Consider the following 23334-nt stretch of genomic DNA (forward strand, 5'->3'; position numbering starts at 1 on the left):
AATTCTGCATTTACGAGTGTGATTTTGGTAAGTTACCTAATCTCTCTGAGTTGAGGTTCTGTCTTCTGTAAAATGAGAAAAGGCATGTAAAGTACTTAGATGTGCATCTGACAGTAAGTATCCAATACACAATAATAATAATGTGTAGAGAGTGAGATAATACTGTACATAAGTATGATTTATGCTTAAAACCCTTGAAACGGCTTCTCATTGTTATTCAGTCACTCAGTCATGTCCAACTTTTTATGACCCCATGGACTCAGCACACCAGGCTTCCCTGTCCTTCACCATCTCCCAGACTTTGCTCAACCCGAAGTCCTCAGTGTGGGCCATAGAGCAGAAGTCTGGTCTGTATTTAATGCTCAGGTTTTCTCTCTCAGTGATCCCCCTTAAGCATCAGCTTCATTAACTCATTCAGTGTGTATGTAGTTCTTCAAACACCACGTCGTTTTGTTTTTCTACAACTTGCTTGTGCCTTTCTGGGCTTCACACATGGTGCTAGTGGTAAAGAACCTGCCGACCAACACAGGAGATTTAAAATGGATGAGTTCTATCCCTGGGTCAGGAAAATCCCATGGAGAAGGAAATGGCAACCCACTTCAATATTTTTGCCTAAAGAATCCCAAGGACAGAGGAGCCTCGCTGGCCACAGTCCATAGGGTTGCAAAGAGTCAGACACCACTGAAGCGAGTGAGCATGCATGCATGCAAGCCTTTTCTTCTGTTGGAAGCCCTCTCCAGTTTTCTTGGCAGGTCAACATGTACTAATCTTTTAGTACTCAAAGGGTTGGGCTAGGGCCTTCTCCTATGGCCTTTCATTTCTTCTGTACCTACTATTTTGATTGAAATTATCTATTTAGGGGTCTGTCTCCACTGATAACGAGAAAACACGATGTGTTTGATACCATGTTATGCTTTGAAGGCATAAGGAGAAATGACAAAATAATAGTCCCTGCCCTCAATTAAGCAGAATTTGAAAACAGGGAGGAATTATATCTCTAGTGTCTCTTTCGCTTCAAAACAGCACATTCTTAACACATCGTAGGTGCTTAAAAATGTCAAACCAGCCAGAATCTAACACATAGAGAAAGAACAGCCTAGCTCAGTACCAAACTTCTTACCATGTGTTTTGGTGTGCATTTTAAAGGAGGAATTGGAGCTAACGAGCCAAGGGAAGACGTTAGCTAGTGTCCGTCAGGCACGCTCCACCCTTTCAGTTTTCTCTAGTACTTTGTGGGGCCTCCAGTCTTCAGATACTTAGCATCGTTTTAGCTACCCAAGGGCTCCTGGCTCCCTCTCCATCACAATATCTTCTCCTTTCTGTTGAAATGATTTTATTAATAAGTTAATTCCTTTCTGATTAAACAAAAATTAATTTAACAGTTTATAGCCTAAAATGTAGCCCATGTTCCTTTTTCCATAGCACCATCCTTCCTGCTACAGAAGTTCAAATGTAAAAATTTCCTCTCATATACAAATAGAGAGCTCTTGCTGTCTGGGTTATACTAATGATGCTACCTCAACTAGAGAATTACCCCCTTGCTCAGTACAGAAGCAAAATCTAGACGATAATAAATTTCTAGCAGAAATATTTGAGAGCCCTGATGACTTAATCTGGTTACTGTAAAGTGAAACTGGTTAAAGACAAAAGCTTCTTGAAGAAAATTCAAGAGGAAATTTTAATGCTGGCAATAAAAATGGTCAGCTGTATAGAAAGACAAGGCTGTATGGAGATAGTTAGGTTGCTTCCTAATGACGACAGCCACCTGATACCAACTTCTGGGTTGTTTTTTTGTTTGTTTGTTTATTTTTGTTGTTTATTTGTTTTCCAGTACACAGCCTCAGATAATCAGGAACAGCAAGTGTGTGCCGTGTTGGATAAAGATGCACAGCTCTTCCCCATCACACTGTGAATGTCATGAAGGCAGGGCTTCGGGCTCAGCCCTCTCTGGACCTATGATGCCTAACATGTTTCTTGGCCCAGAACTTGTTGAATGGGAGAAGGAAGAAGCCCAGGAAGGAACAATGATACAGCAGAACCAAGAACTGTCTCAAGGCCAAAGATATTCACTACCCAAGGACTTATAAAGTTAGAAAGAGTAAGTGGCATCATCCATGCCAACCAAAAAGAAATGGAATCCGATTGGTAAAAGGTGCATGCATGCTCAGTTGCTAAGTCATATCCAACTCCTTGTGACCCCATGGACTGTAGCCCACCAGGCTTCTCTGTCCATGGACTTTTCCAGGCAAGAATACTGGAGTGGGCTGTCATTTCCTCCTCCTTCTCCTTCTTGGTGGCTCAGATGGTAAAGAATCTGCCTACAGTGCCGGAGACCTGGGTTCATTCCCTGGTTCAAAAAGCCTGGAGAAGTGACTTTCACTTGCTCACTCACCTCCAGGGTAAAAAGGTACAGTAGTTGAATTAAACTGGTTTTACCAAAAGCTCCCTTGTTTCATTTAATTATCTCTTCAGAAGTTGCATAGACTATAGTACATTTTATTGACTATAGGAGCAATTAACACTTATAATTGAAAAGGCTGTCATAACAACCCTTTTCCAGTTGTTCATAACTTTCTAAAATTACAGCCCTTTGTTTAGCATTTTCTCCATTTGCTATCAATCCAAAGGCAACTTTTGAAAATTTGAGAAATAACTCTTCTGTTATTTTTAATCTAATAAAAATTAAATCATATTTCCCCTTTAAAACTCTAAATAGGAGTAAATTATAGTATCAAATATCTTCCCAAGGTGAAACAACAAGAATTTGAGTTTCAAGTTATGAAATATTAATGATTCACTTTTTCAGAATCTTCAAAAATACATTTTCTGTTACAAATTTTACTTTGCCTTTTGACACAGGCCTAACAACATTTTATCTCTGAGCTATTCCAAGCTCTAAACTAGTGCTAAGTTATGTTTTCTTTCAAGGAGGATATAATTTCATATTTAACCAACACAGCATTTTCAGACCTACCAATTAGGTCTGTTGAAGGAATTATCACCCTTCTAGTTACAATGTCTTACCTAGCAAAACTGCAGAATGAAACGGCAAGGCCCACACAAAGGTTAGGGAAGTAATCCAGTAAAGAAAAGGAAACTGGATGCTGAATGTTGAGAGCATCATTATTATTTGCTGTGCTTTGCATTAATAATTAGTATTCCTGCTTGGAGAGGAGATATTTCCAAACATGGACTTTGGCAATGATTAAATCTGGAGTTTAATTTTGCCTCTTAATCTTTGTTGGCGGTGGCACTGAGCTTGCTCTTTTATAACTAGCTCTGAACAATAAAGTAACCATTTGAGAAGTCAAACAACAGGAGTGGTTTTTAGGAAACCAGCAGCCAAATTGATTCACCACGTTGGCCTCATTCCCAGGGATAAAGCAAGGCTAGGTAGTTGTGGTGGCGGTTGTCCTGGGTGAGAGCAGAATGGTAACACAGGATTCTCAACTGCATGGCTGGTCAAGCGAGTTAAAGAATGTCTAGGATGTGAGCAATAATGGAGGTGACCAGCCTAGAGCAAGCCCTGAATTAAGTTGGTACATTCAAAGTTGCCATAGAAACCCTGTCTGAATGTCCTCACTTCTGCAGAACTGATTTGATGGTTAAATGTTAATAAGCCTTCTTACATTGAATGATATAGGAAATAGAAAACAGATGAATATGGACAAAAGAAAACATACCCTGATGTCTGAAATACTTAAGAATGGAATACTTCTCTAACACTGAGCTGTCCTTTTAAACCAAGGACCGAAGAAGAGGCAGACTGGGGAGTCGTGGCTGGGAGCTGTGGAGGAGAGCGGTTCTGCCTTTGCGTCAAATGCTCAAATGCGGCACTCTGAAAGGCGCTGCTGTAATTCAGCTACCCAGCTTGCACTTGAAGCCAAATGAAATGCAAACTTGCCTTTCAATAGCAAACCTCACTGAGGAAACGCCAGTTAGCGATGGTGAGAAGTTTCAGCTACTATATTTTCACATATTCAGTTTTACCACTAAAAGTCCGTGAGAAAAACATTTGGAGGCTCTTTAAGGCTGGTTACATTATCAATTAATCCATAGTGTGTTTTAAATAAATATTTCTATTAAATGTAACAAAAACCAACATTTGTATTGCTTGCACCTAAATTATCATCATCGTTGCCAAGCAGATGCGGATCGCAAGACGAGGCAGACAATCGGCACTGTAATTTGCCCAGTAACATTGTTTTAGATCTAATTAGTGCTTATGTGGATCCTTTACAAAAATGTGAAAACTGCACCAGGATGTAATTGTTTAATGAATTTAGTGCAAAGCACATCTGCATAAATTCCATTTTCTCTGAAAAAACTAAGTTCAACTGCTATTTGCTCCAGAGCCAAAACATTGTGAATTGTGCCCACTGTGCTTAAGCCCTGCTCTGCTGGCTTGGGTATTTCAAATAAATACTATGAAGTTAAAGCCTCCAGCTGCAGACCAACCCATCTGTAGATGTTTGTTATATTTGGCAGTATTGTAAATGATTGTGCCTTCCTGCTGGGGGAAAAAAAGAAGGGGAAAAAAACAAGGTTCTGTTAGCAAAAAAAAAAAAGAGTAAAAGTTTGAAATATGCATCACCCAACAAAAGTACAGTTTTGCATCAGAGTCTAGTTTACCTAACAGTGAATTTTAAACACCTGCTCAAATTGAGCCTACTGTATAAGCTGAATAATATTTCTTTTTTCTCTTCTCCCCAACATTTAATTTCTGTTAAAGTCACAGAAAATTAAATCAGACACAAGTTTGATGAAAGTGGAATTTGGGCCTTTCCTTTAAGTTTTCAGAGTTTGCTAGTCCTTTTATGTGATCAGTGTTTAGATATAAAAATCCATAACATCTACAAAAAGAGATGAGTGAGTCATGGATGTTTACATGACTGGCTGGACAGGTAACACTTTGCTGTATTCGGGTGTTTTGGGGTTTCATATGTTTGGCTTCTGGGGTTTTGTTTGCTTCTGTTATTTTTGTTGCTTTGGTGCGGTATAAGTGAACTGCCGAACCAAAGCTGTTTATTCTATTAATATTAAATGACTCCTATACATAGGGGGTGGGTATGGGACAGCAAGTCTGGGGAAAGGGCAGGCTAGAGGTGTCTGGGCCTGAGTTGGAAGAATTTAGACCAGTGACAAACTACAAATGTCATTCACCTGAATGTTCCAACTTAAGGTGGGACAGCCCTGAAAATTTTACAATATTCTGATTAAACCAGCAATGTTTATGATGTTTTTGCTGGTTATCGCTTGTAGCCAGTCTCAGGCTGTCTTAGGTTAGGGTTCCTGGGAAACAGACACCCAGGAGGCAGAGATGTGCCTGCAAGGAGTTTGTGGGGGTGCGTGGAAGGTGGAGGGCCCATACCTCAGGGAGTGGGGGAGGAGTGAGACTGGGCAGAGGCTCTGACTTTTGGTGCAGTCACAACAGAGGCCTCAGCCAACTGCCTGGGGTGCTTTGAAGCTGGGGTGTCCCTTTAGTTGACTGAATTGAGGCAAGAGACCTCAGTTTCCATCCCCACCTCAGGCAGGCATCAGATGTGGGCTGCCCCTGGCGGGAGGCACAGGCCTGGGTGAGGCAACTCCCTTTGGTGGCATGAGGTTTGAGGAGTGGGAGGAAGGAGGAGGGGCGTGGAGGGGTGGGAGGAGGGAGGTGGGGGGTTGGGGGCGGGGTGGGGAGGAAGAGGGTGGTGGTTTCCAGGCATCCATTGCAGTCACTGCTCCGGGAGGCTGGGGAGATGTGTGCCTAGGTCCTGAGCAGGGACCTTGGTGGTGAATCAACACGTGCACTCCTAACACTCTCGGGTCTGCATTGTGTAATATCTTCACTCCCTCTGGGAACCAGGCCTCCAGCAGTCTTACTGGTTTCTTTCTCCGCAGCAACTTCAAGAGGAAGGTGAGTGTGATGGACAACAGCTGTAGTTGGTCCCCACCTGCCCCCACTACCCACCCTGTGTTCCCCTCACCCTCAGCCAGCACCTCTGCCAGTACAGACGCTAACTGGTGGCAACCACCTGCACCTGAGCCCCACGTTTTACCCCCTGCTCACCCCGCACCTCTCAGGCTGTGCGTGCTGTGCGTGTCTACCGTAGGTATTCGCCAGGGGAGCACTCACGCCACCATAGGTCACCTGGATGGTGAGCAAATTCTCCCCCGCTGTGTGACAGCAACCCTTCCTCCCCCTGATGAGAGGTTACTTTCAACCCTTTTCCTTGCCTGATAGTCTCCAGGCACGAAGATCCTGGAAAAACTCGTGGCAGCTGTACCTTAATGTTTAGTGAGACTCTTGCTGTGCCCCCTGGTGGAAGCACTCCCTTCCTTCAAACCAAAACCTCTAACCCTGAAGAATCCAGCACAGAAGGGATTTGAGGTATCCATTTCCCAACTGGGCCACTGGGAGCTATTTCCTCCTTTTTCTTTATGGTTCCTAGACCTGTTTGGGGACATGATACCATATAATGGTCTTCGACTTAAGGCTCTAGAGGATGGTGTCTGTATTTAAAAGGAATTATCTTCAAGCCAGTGACTGCTCTCTCTCTAGGTGGGCACCATGATGATTATGACGGGCACGTGCTCTGTCGCTCCGTTATGTCTGACTCTTTGCAACCCCATAGACTGTTGCCTGCCAGACTCCTCTGTCAATGGAATTTCCCAGGCAAGAATACTGGAGTGGGTTGCCATTTCCTCCTCTAGGGGATCTTCCCAACCCAGGGATCAAATCCGCATCTCTTATGTCTCCTACATTGGCAGGTGGGAAGGCCATGTGGACACACGGTCAGACGCTCCTGCTGCCTCTCCTTTGCTGTAAAGTGGATTGTTTGGTCAAATGCAATAACCTATGGACACCCGTGTCAGTAGAACACTCTGTAGACCTTCAGGTAGTGGATTAGGCCCTGTAGGCAGAAAAACTAACCCATACTTGGATTATGTGTCAATTCTAATGAAGATAAATCACTTCCCCTTCTGGGTGGAAAAAGTACCATGTAACTAAGCTCCCATTAAGTGGCTGTTTTGTCTCTTTAAGGGATGGTGCTCCATCTGGGGCTCAGCACTTGTCTCTGTGGCTCACAGGTTGGGCACTTGGCAGTGACTGAGCCAGCCTTGATGAGTGAGACGCCTGTGCTGCCGAGCCCATACATTGCCTCCATCCCTGAGGTGGTAGCTACTGTGTTTATGCACCAGTTGTGCCAGTCATTGATGGAGGCAGCTAGCATTGACCAGTGACTCATCTTCTGTTAGTCATTTAGGCCCCCCTCTGTAGTACACTGATGGGATGGGCATTAAAAGGTGATACAAAGAACTTCACCGTTTGTCCTATTTGCATGCACACATCTTTCCCAGAGTCCTTGTCCCTAATGTTTCCTGTCTTGCTTCTGTCATGCCCCCAGCCTAGCCTTTATCATTGTTATGAGTCTCTGCAGGGGCTACTTCTTTTTCTTCAAAAGTAGATAATCCAAAGCTCTTCTTACGAAGGAGAATTTCCCCTTCTCTCTGCCTTTCAAGGCCATTCCCAAGAGAAGTGATTATGCAGTCACTGTCTGTCTTTGGCTTGCATCCACAAGCTAACCTGACTCTTCCATAAACTAAGCCTAGCCTGCCTCTTCCTTTCTCAGTTCACTACTAAGGGCCCAGGGCCCAAGAAACTTCCATGGACATATCAGTGATTATCCCAGATATGAGCTGAGGGAGAGGAGCTGGTACGACAGTGGTGGGTGACATGAATGTCTGGGCCCCCTGCCTATGATTCTTCCTCCTGACCACTTGCCTTGCTCATGTCTCATCCTGGATGCTCCACTTCTATCTTGTGATGAATTGCTCTGAGGTCTGCTGGGTCTTATGACTTGGTGGGTCAGACAGAACCCAGATTCTCATGGGCCACATGGTCACTCGATGTCCCATGGTTAGGCACTCCATCTCAACCAGGGCCCATTACCATGCCAGGAGCTCTTTTTTCAAATGGTATATGATTCTCTGCTGCAGATGGCATGGCCTGGCTCCAGAACCCTAGGGTTCTACATTGTGAATCTCCTACTGGGCTTGTCATAAACTCCACATGGCATCTTTTCCCACCACAGATATCTCTAGTAGCAGGGGGTCTGCTAGTTATATGGTCCAAGCAGCATCACAACCTAGACCTGACACAAAGCTCTTTCCTGACATGGGTCCCACTCTAAGCTTATGAGCCTTCCACATGAGTTGGTAAATGTGTCAGAATAGCATTTTCAATGGGGGAAAATACTGCCTTCAGAAACCAAAGAGGCTTACCAAATGACGGACTTCCTTTTGGTGGAGGGAGGTACATAATGCAATCACTTGTCCTTTACTAAATAGTCACAATATGATGGGCTTTTGAAACTTCATACACCCCACCCTCTGGAGCACATGTTCATTCCTGCAGCCTCTTCAGCAGAGTCCCCTTTCTTACTCACCAGGCTGAACACTTCCCTGGTCAAGCTATGTTCTGACTTGATCACAGCTGTTGATCTGCTAGGGAGCTGATGTGGGGGTAGATCCTGAGGTAGGGAGGGGGCATAATTTGCCCTGCAAGGTGAGGACCTCTGCACCATCATCATGGAAATGGGAGTCTTGTCTTTTAACAGGGAAGCAGGGGTCACTTCTGCAGGACCCGGGACTCAGGACAATCCAGGTGCTTTCTGGGTGCTTGAATGATCAACCCAGATGTCCAAATCCTAAGTCTCAAATTCCCACTTCCTCCCAATCAGGGCCATGATTTGGGCCTAGCAAACTGGATAGGATTGAAAATCCCATCTTCTCTGAGGCTTCATTAACCTTATAATTAATTCCTGGATAAGATCCTCAGCTTTTTTTTTTTTTTTTGCTTCTGTTCTGACTGAGATAAGAACCCTACATATTGCCAAGAAGGTCCTCTAATTCCCACACGTTGTCTTAAATTGGGGATTATTCACTCATAGCCTTTCATTGTCTTTCTCCAGTACACTGGTAGCACTCAGCGAGAGCTGTCTGATATCATCGAGCTTTTAATTACTACTCTCCCCCACACCGTAAACTTCTCAGACAGCTGAGAACATCCTAGCTCACCACTGGTAACTCCACTAGGCATACCAGGGGATTCTGGGTGATCTAATTCACAAATCCCATTTCAGAGTAGGTACACTTAGACCTGGGCTTCTCCAATGACTGAGCAGTAAAGAATTCGCCTGCCAATGCAGAAGGCGCAGGAGATACAGGTTCAGTCCCTGGGTTGGGAAGATACCCTGGAGGAGATAATGGCAATCTGCTCCAGTATTCTTGCCTGGAAAATCCCATGGACAGAGGAACCTGAAGGGCTGGCTACCATCCACAGGGTCACAAAGAGTTGGACATTACTAAGTGACTGAGCATGCACTCACACTTAGACCTTTATCCTGGCCTTAACTGTCTTAGGTCAGGTAATGCATTCTGAGACAGGGATTGATGTGCATGGTTTATTAGGGAACCAAGGAATGGTGCCTGGGAAGGGTGAGAGGGAAGCAGAATTCTTAGTCTCACCTGTTCCTTAACAATCAAGCACCTACTGATTCTCAGCATTTCCCACTATTTTAAGTAATCCTTAAAAAGGGTCTTAATCTCAGATCCTTGGTGGAGGTGACCCAGGCTCCTGTGGTCTTGAAGTGGATTCTAGCTGAAGTAGGGATCAGGTTACCCCCACCATCGGTGTTTTGTTCAAAACATTCTCCTTTCAAATCAGATAGATACAGGTGTCCTTACAGTTTCTCTGTCACCCTCATTCCCATCTTCAAATACATACAGCCCCACAGACACACAGACACAAACACACACCCTCCCAGAACAAATCCCTTCAGGTATAAAACTCATGTCCACACCGTTGCCTCTCTAGGGATTTGGGTAAGCAAGAGAAGCACAGAAGACTCAGAAATGATCATTAGACAATCTTTGTTATGCGTTTGTTTTATTCTTTGCTTATTGTCTACATTGACAGGTAAAGGGGAGAAATAGGAGGTGGTGGGGGCTGAACGGAAGAAGCAGTTTTACCCCAGTGGCTTCCTTAAATCCATATTAATTCACCAAATTCAGCTTACACTGTTTGCCAGACAATAGTATGCTTTTCAATGTCTTTCTCTTTTTTTTTTTTTTTTCTCCTCTTGAAGAAAGTCTCCAATGAATAAAATGCTCTTTCTCAGGAGTATAACCTGGCTTCAAGCCCTGGTGAGTGCATGTTACCCTGGAACTCATGACTCTCTGACAAGTGTTCTTGTAGGACCTGTATCTTTAAGTCACTCCCATTGTCATTCTGATTTCCTACCTTTTCTTGGTTTTAGGAGAGATGGCAACTGTGGTTTCTGTCAATGTTTGTCCTCCCTTGAATATATGAGACATTTACATATTTTATTTTTAAGGATTTTTCCCCAACTCACATTTGAAAAAAGACTGTAAGACCCAGATGTAATTATAATTATAAGCCTTTGACTGTGTAGATCACAATAAACTGTGGAAAATTCTGAAAGAGATGGGAATACCAGACCACCTGACCTGCCTCTTGAGAAACCTGTATGCAGGTCAGGAAGCAACAGTTAGAACGGACATGGAACAACAGACTGGTTCCAAATAGTAAAAGGATATGTCAAGGCTGTATATTGTCACCCTGCTTATTTAACTTATATGCAGAGTACATCATGCGAAGTACCAGACTGGATGAAGCACAAGCTGGAATCAAGATTGCTGGGAGAAATATCAATAACCTCAGATATGCAGATGACACCACCCTCATGGCAGAAAGCGAAGAAGAACTAAAGAGCCTCTTGATGAAAGTGAAAGAGGAGAGTGAAAAAGTTGGCTTAAAGCTTAACATTCAGAAAACTAAGATCATGGCATCTGGTCCCATCACCTCATGGCAAATAGATGGGGGAACAGTGGAAAGAGTGACTGACTTTATTTTGGGGGGCTCCAAAATCACTGCAGATGGTGGTTGCAGCCATGAAATTAAAAGACGCTTACTCCTTGGAAGGAAAGTTATGACCAACCTAGATAGCATATTAAAAAGCAGAGACATTACTTTGCCAAAAAAGGCCTGTCTAGTCAAGGCTATGGTTTTTCCAGCAGTCATGTATGGATGTGAGAGTTGGACTATAAAGAAAGCAGAGTGCTGAAGAATTGATGCTTTTGAACTGTGGTGTTGGAGAAGACTCTTGAGAGTCTCTTGGACTGCTAGGAAATCCAACCAGTCCATCCTAAAGGAGATCAGTCCTGGGTGTTCATTGGAGGGTCTGATGTTGAAGCTGAAACTCCAATACTTTGGCCAACTGATGCGAAGAGCTGACTTATTTGGAAAGACCCTGATGCTGAGAAAGATTGAAGGCAGGAGGAGAAGGGGATGACAGAGGATGAGATGGTTGAATGGCATCACCGACTCAATGGACATGAGTTTGGGTGGGTTCCAGGAGCTGGTGTTGGACAGGGAGGCCTGTTGTGCTGCAGTTCATGGGGTCGCAAAGAGTCGGACACAACTGAGCAACTGAACTGAACTGAACAGATAATTATTCTATAACCTATTAGACACCATTTAGAAAATATAGCATCTTAGTCACATTTACACCATTTGGAGACACTGATCTTGACAGGATGTATTAGTAATAGGACTGAGACACTGGAAAACTATCTAGGGATTTTGATGGAGGACCTGTTACAAGCACATGTCATTTACATTTCTGATGAAAACCAGGGTGGGGAATATTTTTGCCTTATCAGAGGAAAGCACTACAGAGCCAAGCAGTTTTCCCTGTTCTCTGTAATGGATGAACAGTGTTGTAGTTGAGTGGTAAAGCCACTGAAAAGAAAAGAGGAAAATAATATACTTGCTGTTTAACATAGAATCCTTATAGACTACCCTTCAAAATTACTTGTGCAAGTTGGAGAAATGGACATACAACGAAAATGGGATTAAGAGGGACCAGAGTGGTGTATCCAGCCTGGGGAAACGGTCATTAGCTTTGCTTTCTCTTGTGAAGGAGTATAGTCTACTTCTCAGCCTCTTAGGGGCGGGAAGAGCCCAGCTAGTTAAATGCTCCCACCAGGAGATCTGGGGGGAGTATAGGTTCCTGTGGCCTCTCCGGTCATCTTGCTGCTTTCTCAGCAAGTGGCTCAGGAGCAGACACGTCACCCAGTTCTGGCCAGAGGCCTCCACTCTGCACAGTTACAAAGAAGAACGCTGAAAGCCAGTTCCTGCCTTCTGTTGGCCATTGTCGTGTCTGCCTGCATCACAGCCATCTCACAGCTGTGAGACAGCCTCATGGAGGTCAGCTCATGTCAGGGAAGCAGAGCAGGAAGACAGAACAAACCTGAGTTGCTGACGTGTCTGACCTGCTGAATTAGCCAACTCTGCACCATCCTACCTGTCCTCTTTCTTAGGTGAAATGACATTTTTTTTTAAAAAGTACACTGTATTTTTTAGAACAGTTTTAGATTTGTGGGACAGTTGGGAAGGTGGCAAAGAATTCCTATATATCCCCTTATCCAGTTTCCTCTGGTTTTAATAGCTTATATCAGTGTAATACCTCAGATTTCTTTAGTTTTTACCTAATGTCTGTTTTCTGTCCCAGGATCCCATCCAAGTGACCACATCACATTTTTTTTTTTAACTTTTTATTTTGTATTAGAGTATAACTGATTAATGATGTTGTGAGAGTTTCAGGTGGACAGCAAAGGGATTTAGCCATACATACACATGTATCCATTCTCCTCCAAGTGCTGCTCCCATCCAGGCTGCCATATAATATTGAGCAGAGTTATCATATTACATTTTGTTGTCATGTCTCCCTAAGTTCCTCTTGGCTGTGACAGTTTCTCAGATTTTCCTGGGTTTTGATGATCTTGACAGTTTTGAGGAGTGCTGGTCAAGTATCTTGCAGGATGCCCCTCTATAGGGATTTTTCTGTTCTTCTCATGATTATACTGGGCTAATAAATTTTGAGGGGAGGAAGACCGCATGGGTAAAGTGCTATTTTCATCACATCAAGGGTGCACACTATCAATAGGACTTAACACTGTTGATACTAACCTTGACTCCTGTCTGGGGTAGCCTGGGTCAAGCTTCTCTACTATAAATGTATTCCCCCATCCCTTTCCACACTGTCCTCTTTGGAAAGACGTACTCTGAGCAGCCCACACTTAAGAAGTGAGGAGTTAATGCTCCCCTCGAGGGTGGAGTAATTACATAAATTATATTTGGAATTCTTATGCACAGGAGACTTGTCTCTTCTCCCTGATCATCTGTTTATTTACTTAATTATTTTTATCAGTATGGACCCATGATACCTATCTTATACTTTGTGCTATAATCCAACACTATTTTGTTGCTCAAATTGTTCCAACGTTGGCCATTAGGGGAGTTTTTAAAGCTAGATTCAGTTGAGTTTCCAGAGGAAGGGGGTTGTATTCCAAAAAAATCATAATTGATATAGCTTCTCAAAAGAAGGTCTTACTAGATCGTAAGTTAGCTGTGTAGTGTTTTTTAAAATGTTAACAAAGTATGCAAATAGGAACATTGCCTGAAAACTTTAAATTTACTTTTCTTTCTGTATTTCTTGGCCTGATTTGATTATTTTTTTAAAATGATACTACTCAGGAAAAAAATACTGATCCTTGACCTTCTACTAACTGGCTGAGAGACATCATACAAACAGGGGTCAGATGAGTCACACCCAAAATTGGTACAGCGTAGTTGACAATGCTATTAGATTCATCCAGGTGGGTAGATACCAGTAGTAATGAATTGGTTTTGTTAAAAAGAGTGAAAGCACAGGAAAAGAGACATAATTCAGTGAAAATACAGGTCAACTAATATTTTAATATCTGACATCAGAATTTCTTTGCAGACCTTCATATTTCTGATCCCTGAGCCTGACAAGAGTTTCCCAGTGTACTAAAAGTGGAGGACAATATCTCACTACTGAAGCCACAGAGTTTATTTATAAAGATAAAAATAAAATGACAATTCCAAAGATGCTTTTAAAACCTTAAATATTAAATAAATCCAACCTGCAGTTATTCTGATGAAGTTAACATCCAATTATTCAAGTTTGTGGACTGATTAGGAGACCAGTATAATTAAGAATATACCACTGTGTATGATTTACAGTTAGGGTCAAATAAATGAATATAAAGAACAGGTGAGAAGAAGTAACAAGTCAGGAATCAGCAGCGGTGTGTGTGTGTCTGTGCATGTCTGTGTCCATGGGTGGAAACAGAGATGAACCTATAGCCAGCCTTACCTGGTGTTGGTGAAAGTGAAAGTCGCTCAGTTGTGTCCAACTCTTTTCGACCCCATGGACTATACAGTCCATGGAATTCTCCGGGCCAGAATACTGGAGTGGGTAGCCTTTCCCATCTTCAGGGGATGTTTCCAACCCAGGGACCGAACTCAGGCCTCCCACATTGCAGGTGGATTCTTTACCGCCTGCTGAGCTATCAGGGAAGCCCCCTGGTGTTGGCAGTGGCAGGAAAAGTGCTGGACTAATAGAGGCTGAAGGGACAGCGACAAGTGAAAAGAAGGGAGAAGTGGACAGATGGAGACTAGAGTTCAGCTGCTCTTTTCTTTTCCAGCCTCAGCAGGCAGAGCACCACTCTCCTAACCATTGACTGTCCAGAGGCTTGTGGCAAAGTTCAGAGTCCAGGTGCATCTCCTGGCTCCTGTTAACAGCTCTGGTCCCAGGGCCTGAAGTGGCCACAAGTTGGAGGGAGTGCTCTCCCCCTAGATAATTCACCAGGTTACTGCACAAGTCTAATCTGAGTACAGACAGAGTCGGGGGAGAAGCAAACCCAGTGTAGTATAATCAGATGTTAATGAAAGCAAATTGGTTAAAGGGTGGACGTAACAAATTTCTACTGGCTTATGGGACATTTATAGGTTTGGGGGAGAAATGATCTTAAAAATTTTTAATAATCGACCATTTCAAAAATTGGAATATTTCACACTAAAATCTAGATTTCTGGCTTTCCTTGAAAGTGTGAGATCTGGCAAATCTCATGCTGAATTCTCTCATGGGGACTCTTGGAGCTGAATGGTGTCAGCCTTCCTGCAGTCAAGTGACTCTGGTTTCCCAGAGTCCCCATAAAACTGCTATTGTTCCCAACCTATTCACCCATTTAAAATACCTGTATGACCTCAGGTAGCATTTTGAGCTGACAAGCCCTATTCTATGACAGCGGGGGAAAAGAAACAGTGATGAGAGGTAAGAGAAAGAGATACTGAGAGACTTGACTAAGGGAACAGGGTTTAAAGGAGAATCCGCCAGAAGGCTAAAAAAACGAAAATGGAGTCTGTTAAAAGTTAAAATTTTTTAGATGAATAATATAAATTAGATATTGACTAAAGATTTTTGAGAAAGAATTTTGGAGAAATCCAATAACTGTATTTCTGTGGTGCTAAAACATAGCTACATAAAAAAAATGAATTAGACATGCTTGATAAAGGAGGATTTTGTAAAGCACACATTTACAAAGTTTAATTAGGGTTCAACAGTATAACCCACTCTAGTATTCTTGCCTGGAGAATCCCGTGGACAGAGGAGCCTGGTGGGTTACAGTCCCTGTTATTGCAGAGTCAGGCATGAGCGACTAAAAAACAAGAATGTAGCAGACTCCAAAACAATAATTCCCCCTAGTTTGAGATATTATTGTATATATACATATATTTTTTTAAGTTTTAAAATTAGCCAGAAATCAGTTTCCTGTGCTCAGTTCAGCAGTAGATTCAAGCCAACTGGGTAGATTTTAATTTCTGAAAAAAGGAAGAATCTACTTGCTGTGTATCTCTCCATCTGAAGAAAACAAAAAATTACATTCCTGTCCTGGGTATTAGAATTGTAAAAGAAAGAATGTAAAAGAGGTATCTAAGTAAAATAGCCCAATTTGATTTAAAATATTCCACATATTCCCCCCAAACTCTTAATATTTAGGAATAAAATCACTGCAAATGAACTGGAGCCACATGTGGCCAGAGAGGCTGACAGAGAAATCAGCAAGAAACTGCTTATTCAGCCTCTTCAAACAAAAATGAATTGTTCTGATGAATGAGGAGTCTTTAATGAATTACCATATGACATGCCAGTGATTTTTTTCAATATCAAGCAGAGAAAGTTTTCGTTTGTCTTTTGTTTGGCTACAGCTACTTAAAAATAATGGAAGGTCACTGCGGCCGAGACAACACTCGCCATTGTGGCCCTCCAGAGGCAGGATGTGCTTACATTGAGCCCAGGAGAAGGGGCGGGTGGGGTGAGGCTCTCCTCAGATCTCCACGACCCTGCCTTGTTCTTGTTTATCTCCATGGAGATGAATGGCGACATTTAATGAATCCACTGGATGACATTTGGGCACCAGCAGCGTGGTACCCAGAGTTCACACATTCTATGGGTGTAGCACAGTGATCGGTGGCCGCATTGGAAACTCTAGGTGCACAGGTCAGGGACAGGGGGTGAAAAACTTGGGAGACGTCAAGGGAGAAGAAGGGTGACTGCTGGAGCCAGAGTTGTGGAAAAGAACAGAAGGGCACCCGAGAGCCCCATCAGGGCCATCATGAGAACCATCACAACCTAGGGTTTGGAGCTGGGAGAGCAACCTTCAGCCGAGCTGCCCAGCCAGGACTTCCCGAGAGCTCGGGTGAGCTAGAGCTCGGTGTGGGCATGGCCCTGAGCAGAGCCACTGTGAGCATCCTCTCAGACTTGACCTTGGGAAGGTTGCAACGGTGGCCCCTATTCAGCACTCATGTGGACATTAGTGGTCTTTCCTTTCCTGTATCAATTCCTCTCCCCACTCTCAGCCCATCTGGGCTTTGTGGGACTGGTCCCAGCCCTAACTCCTGAAGTGGTTTGTGACACAGGCCAATGGGAACACGTGAGGCTCAATTCTAAGACTTTAACTGAAACTGCTGGAGAAGGGAAATTCTGCTGGATGTCCTGAGAAGATGAGACAAGGTAAGGTCAAACCTACTGACAGTCATTTGCCACCATAAGCAGGGTGCTTCCCTACAAGCAAACTGACCCACAGGAAAGGTCCAAGGGAGCTCTAAGAGACCAAATGAGCCCTACAGCCCATCATACCCAACAACAAGCCCGAATTCCCATCTCTGCTCCAGTCATTTTGAGTTGGAATTTCACTTACTTGCAACTAAGAGTCCTGAAAGTGTTGGTCACTCAGTCTTGACCAACTCTTTGCGACCCCATGGACCTTAGCCCACCAGTCTCCTCTGTCCATGGGATTCTCCAGGCAAGAATACTGGAGTCGGTTGCCATTCCCTTCTCCGGGGGGATCTTCCTGACCCAGGGATTGAACTCGGGTCCCCTGCATTACAGGCAGATTCTTTACCATCTGAGCCACCAGGGAAGCCCAACATGCTTTATCTTGAAGCTGTGGAGACCTAGAAGTAATTCAGGAAGCAGGGTTGAATAAAAGGAGGGAAATTAATAGGGAGCTTGGGAGAAGAAAACACACGTCACAGGTGCAACACTGACATCTCAGTAAGTCTGCATCGCTCTCTGTCAGAGGTAATCTTCATGATCTAGTCCTTTATAAAACCCTTGCTCCGCATTTTATTAGGTTGATAAAATCACTTTAAACCCATCAGGTTTTTTCCCCCAAACTTAAACCTTTTATTTTGTATTGGGGTATACCCAATTAACAATGCTGTGGTAGCTTCAGGTGAATAGCAAAGGGAGTCAACCATCCATATACATGTATCCATTCTCTTTCAAACCTAAAACCCCCAAGTTTTAATAACAGACATGCATGTTATGAAGGCTAATTAGAAATGACCCTAATAGAATATGACATACTCATCACTTAGCCATGGATTATTTCTCATTCTTAGAAACTATATAAGTAACCAGTTTGATGTTGTGACTAATAAAATACAATGATCAATAGAAATTTAAAAGTTGTCAGGGACTTCTCTGCTGGTCCAGTGGCCAAGACCCCATACTCCCAATGCAGGGGTCAGGCAGGGTTCCATCCCTGGTCAGGGAACTGAGTCCACCCACACGCCACAACTAGAGATCTCGAGTGCTGCAACTAAGACTCACTGCAGCCAAATAAATACATAAGTAAAAGAAATTTAAAAATTATCATCTCATAAAAAACACTTAACTTGGACTTCAGAAATAGTATCTCTTTGTATCTTTTTTTTAGATTTTGCATATAAATGATATGATATTTCACTTTCTCCATCTGACTTACTTCACTTAGTATGACAGTCTCTAGTTCCATCCACATTGCTGCAAATGGCACTATTTCATTCTTTTTAATGGCTGAGTAATAAGGGATAGTTAGGGAATATGGGATTGACACACACATATTGCTATATTTAAAATGAATCACCAATAAGGACCTACTGTACAGCACAGGGAATTCTGCTCAATGTTAGTAACAACCTAAATGGGGAAAGAATTTGAAAAATAGATGCATGTATATGTATAACTGAATCACTTTGCTATATACCTGAAGCTGACACAACATTGTTAATTAACTGTGCTTCAATATAAAATAAAAAACTAAAAAGAAAAAAAGAACATGTTTAGTATCTCTTCATTTTTTATTTAAGACTATTACACACTGACTCCAGAGTGACTTGATGATGTCACTCCTCTTCTTAAATCCCCTCAGTACTTTTGATTGTCTCTAACTGCCAAAGTCTGCAGGGCTCTGCCACTCCCCAGCTCCCCACCGGCTCCTGCCTGCCTCTCTAGGTTCATCCTCATCTCCTACCAGGCTGGATTGATTTACCCTCACAGCTTGCATGTCTTGTGTTCTTCCCGTTTTCCTAGATATCACAAATCTTAACTTAGTCCTCCCTTTCTGATTCTCAGGCAAGATTAACAGTCCCTTTGAGTCCTTTTTCTCTCCCTACCTTGGCCACACTTAAGGAACTTTAAATTGCTTTTTCAATGTCACCTTTCTCTTCAGTCTGTAAAAATCCCCAAGGGCAAGACTGTACTTATTTTGTTTGTAGACTGAGTAAAGCAGATTGCTCTCCCTTATATGGGTGGGCCTCATCCAATCTGCTGAAGGCCTGAATTACACCATCAGCTCTCCTGAGGGATCAGCTCACTAACTGCAAATGGTGGAGCCACTCAGCATTCATAACAGAATGAGTCAATTCCTTATAGCAGCTAGGTCAATGATAGATAGATAGATGTATGTGTGTGCTGTCATTTCCAACGCTTTGTGACCCCATGGACTGTAACCCACCAGGCTCCTCTCTCTCTCCATGGGATTCTCCAGGCCAGAATACTGGAGTGGGTTGTCATTTCCTACTCTAGGGATCTTCCCGACCCAGGAATAGAATGAACATCTCCTGCATAGGCAGGCAGTTTCTTTACCACGAATGCCACCTGGGAAGCCCAGATAGACAGATAATAAATAAATAGATAGATAGATAATCTCCAGAGAACTGTAAGACACAAAGGAAGCCTGTTACCTCATAAATTAATTGCAGTGATTGTGAAATTTTCCCATACATTTTTCATTCATGAGGGAAATGGTGCTGCTCTTGCTTTCTGGTTTGTTGAGACTTTCAGGCCATCATGAATTTTGGTGTTGGTAGCTATCAGGAATGGTAATCACTATATCTTGCTTTGGAGCCAAGAATGCTGTCAATTGGAATGATAATAAAAGCAGAATCCAGCTCCCAAGGGGTAGGGTAAAGAGCCCGCAGGAAGCAAGTGATAGGACCACCAGGCTGGGGTTGGGGACAGGCCTGATCCTGGCAAGCCCTGGAGGGAAAGCCAGGACCTGGGCAGGAGATGGCAACGCCAACTATGACAAAGACTTGGGCTCTAATTAAAAGCTCTCAAGGGAGCACAGTTATGACAACATCAGATTTCCTCAGTACAGAGAGCAGTTTCTAATATCCCGCCAAGCTGGGGTTCCATAGTTCTGGATTCGGAGGCAGCAGAGCATATGGGAGTAAGTGGCTGCAGTGGAGGACTGGAGGACAGGAAGGGACTGATAGATACTGAAGCAAAAAGGGACCTGCATTAGATGACAAAATTTGAGCTGCATCCCCTTCCCTATCTCCCACTAAATGTATAAATATAAACATACAGACACATCTTTTGTGGAGAAAATACCATCTTTACTAAATCCCAGAAGAAATTAATCATGTGTGTCTTTATGCATGAGCATCAAGTGATATCCTCAATAAAGCCCAGAATTCTGAATACAAAAAAGCACTTCGTTAGACCAAGTTTATTCATAAAGTCTGAACATATAGCATTAAGTGTTGACATATCAAAGGCATTCTTTAAGGGGACGGAGATAATACAATACTAGAGCTTTTCTTTCTGATTGTCTAATTTCACACAGAAATGGTACCTGGAGAAATAAATACCATTTCTCAAAGTGTAGCCTGTGGATTCCCTGGAAGGGATTTTGAGGAAATGTAGCTTCCCAAGTTGTACCTCAAAACTACTGACTCAGAATCTCTGGAAGTGGGGCCAAAACATGCATTTAAACAGATTCCCGAGATGACTCTAGTATGCAGTAGAGTTTGTGCACAACAGTGCCCCCAAGGACATAAACATGGTTATTAATCTGCTTCTCAAAGGTCTGAAGCCTACAGTGAATCCTGGCAGCCCCTGGTTTTCATTAATACTTCAATAGATTTCTGACCACAGCCTTAGAGCAAAGATTTGGGACTTTTGGTTAGAGTGAGAACTATATGCTTTAAAATCAGACATGAGTGAGGCAGAGTTGTCTTTCTCTTTGAGAAAGTTTAGGAATAAGATGTATATTTTCACCAAGGGAGAAGTCCAACCTCCTGGACTTGTGGAACAAGCTGGAAACCTTGGGAAGAGCCAGTGTCCCTGAGTGAAAAGCACGGATTCATCCTCAAGGACTTCACAGGTTCTTGGTCAGCATCTGCCGGGCATCTTGCAGAAGCGATGTCTGATGTCTTTACCACAATCTTTCTCAATGGAGGGCACTTTTGTCTCCATTAAGTGAGACAATAGGTGGTGAGTCCAGGACCGCTGGACTCCTGTCATTTATTGAGCCCTTACCTTCACCTTCACTCACCATAGGAAACATAGCTCTAGGCAGCTTAAAATATGCCATCAAGTGTGGCAGGTCCAGACCTGGTCACAGCCTCTGAGAGATCGTCACTATGTCTAGGGCCTCATATATGAACAAAGGAGGGCAGCGCATATATGCAGACAGAGCAAGAGATAGAGCATAAGGATAAAAAGTGTTGGCTTGGGAAAGAGAGGTATAGTGATAAAGCCCTTTGGGAAGACATCAATTAACTCTCAGTATCCATTTTCTCCTTTTCCTTTTAATAACCAAACTTTCCAAATTTTAGGTGAGCAATGGCTACTCAGATAAAGATTTTATTTCCCCCACTTCCCTGACTGTAGATGTGGTCGTATGAACAGATTTTGACCAATAAGATGTGAGTGAAAGTAATGTCTGTAACTTTGGGGTTACATAATTAACAAGATGCTGTTTGCCCTAGGTTGTGGATTCAATGTTTGTTTCCCCCCAAAGTTTCTCTGTGACAGTCCTAACCCTCATGTAATGATATTAGGAGGTAGGACCTTTGGGAGGTAATTACCTTTAGATAAGGTCATGAAGGTAGGGACCCTTGACAAGATTACAGTCCTGTGTGTGTGTGTGTGTGTGTGTGTGTGTGTGTGTGTGTTAGTTGCTCTGTCATGTCCAACTCTTTGTGACCCCATGGACTGTAGCCCACCAGGCTCCTCTGTCCATGGAATTTTTCAGGTAAGAATACTGGAGTCAGTAGCCATTCCCTCCTCCAGGGGATCTTCCTGACCCAGGGATCAAATCCAGGTCTCCTGCATTGCAGGTGGACTCTTTGCTGTCTGAGCCAGCAGGGAAGCCCATTATAGCCCTTATAGGACAAAAAGAGAGAGAGAGACCAGAACTTGCTCTCTCTGCCATGTGAGGATTGAGCAAGAAGATGACCCTCCACAAGCCAGGAAGAGAGTCTTCCTCAGAACCTGATCCCACTAGCATTCTGATCTCAAAATTGCCACCTCCAGACTGAGAGAGATGAATACCTATTGTTTAAGCTGCCCAGTCTGTAGTACACTGCCACAGCAGACCAAGCTGACTCTGCACTCTGCCTCGGCTTTTTGCCTCTTCCCAAGGGTTGGAGCACTGTTGTGGCTCTGATGAGCCAGTTCTGGTCATGTGGATGGGGGCAGGAAACAAGAGAGAAGTGTCCTGGGTCACTGGGGTAACACTGTGGATACATCCGGTCAGCACACCACTCTGGATGCCCAGCCAGCTAAGACATTTTTATGTAAAAGAGAAATAAATCTTCTATCTGATTTAACCCTCTGTTTTTCAACTCTGTGAAAACGGTCAAGCCAATGTACCACTAATTTAAAAAAAGTTCCAAGCGACTTTAATGAAAATTCACACAAATCCTTATCTGGTCCTTATCTGGAGCAGGCACTCATCATATTGTGAAAGGCAGCAATGGTCTCCAGATAATGGTCTATGGACTGGCTACATCAGTATCAGCCAGCTAATGATATTTTAGAAACTTGGAAGGGCTCTAACGTCTAACACCTATTATTTAATCTGGATGGTCTCCATGTGTGACTCCTCGTCTCAGGTATGTGCCTCTTTCTGTGTTCAACTCCTTGTGCAACAGGCTGCCATTTAACACCCACATCTCCCCTTCTCCTCTGAGTTAGCACCAGCTGGAAGTCTTTTTTTCTGGCACGTCGTCTTTGGCTCCCTACCTGCTTCTCTGGGGAGGTACACACCTTTTCCAGGTGTGGGATCACAACCCCTTCAAATATGAGGCCCTCCTCCCACCAGCCCCAGCCTGCAGGAGCTCTGGTCAGAGCATCTTGCTCTCCTCCAAGTTGCCAGCTTCCCCACCAGGGAGAGGACGTGAACACGGAGGGGAACGTGACAACGAGAGCCTCCACCTGGCTGGGCGACTTTCTGTTCTGCAATGGCAAGGGAGAACCAGCCGGCCTGGTTTATAAGTCCCAGGGAGTCAAGGCCAGATGGCTGGAGAAGGAAGCCTCCAGGAGCTTTTCCTACAGTGCCAGGCACATGCTACAGGCATGGCAGAGGCCCCCGTGTAGACCCTCAGGAAAGGAGCTGCCACCCACGGAAAGCTGAACCCTGGAGAGCTCTCAGTTACTTCCTTGAGTTACTCTAGAGTACTTCTTGGAGAGGCCCTGGCAAAGTTCCCCAGGGAATCCCTCCAAGTCACTGGTTTCCTCAGAATCCCCTGGAGGCTTGTTACAACACAGATGGCTGGGTCCCACCCCAGGGTTTCCTGTTCATTAGTTCAGGGGTGGAGCTTGAGATGTTTACATC

General features: G+C 43.6%; 1 long non-coding RNA gene across 1 annotated transcript; it reads left to right on the forward strand.

Annotated features, from left to right (window-relative positions):
* Positions 1 to 1298: 1298 nt before the first annotated feature.
* On the forward strand, positions 1299 to 4089 carry LOC122707892. Its single transcript, XR_006344952.1, has 2 exons — positions 1299 to 2098; positions 3749 to 4089. It is a non-coding gene; the product is annotated as an uncharacterized LOC122707892 (long non-coding RNA).
* The last annotated feature ends 19245 nt before the right edge of the window (positions 4090 to 23334 follow it).

This window comes from Cervus elaphus, chromosome 14, assembly GCF_910594005.1.
Source record: "Cervus elaphus chromosome 14, mCerEla1.1, whole genome shotgun sequence".
Taxonomy (NCBI): domain Eukaryota; kingdom Metazoa; phylum Chordata; class Mammalia; order Artiodactyla; family Cervidae; genus Cervus; species Cervus elaphus.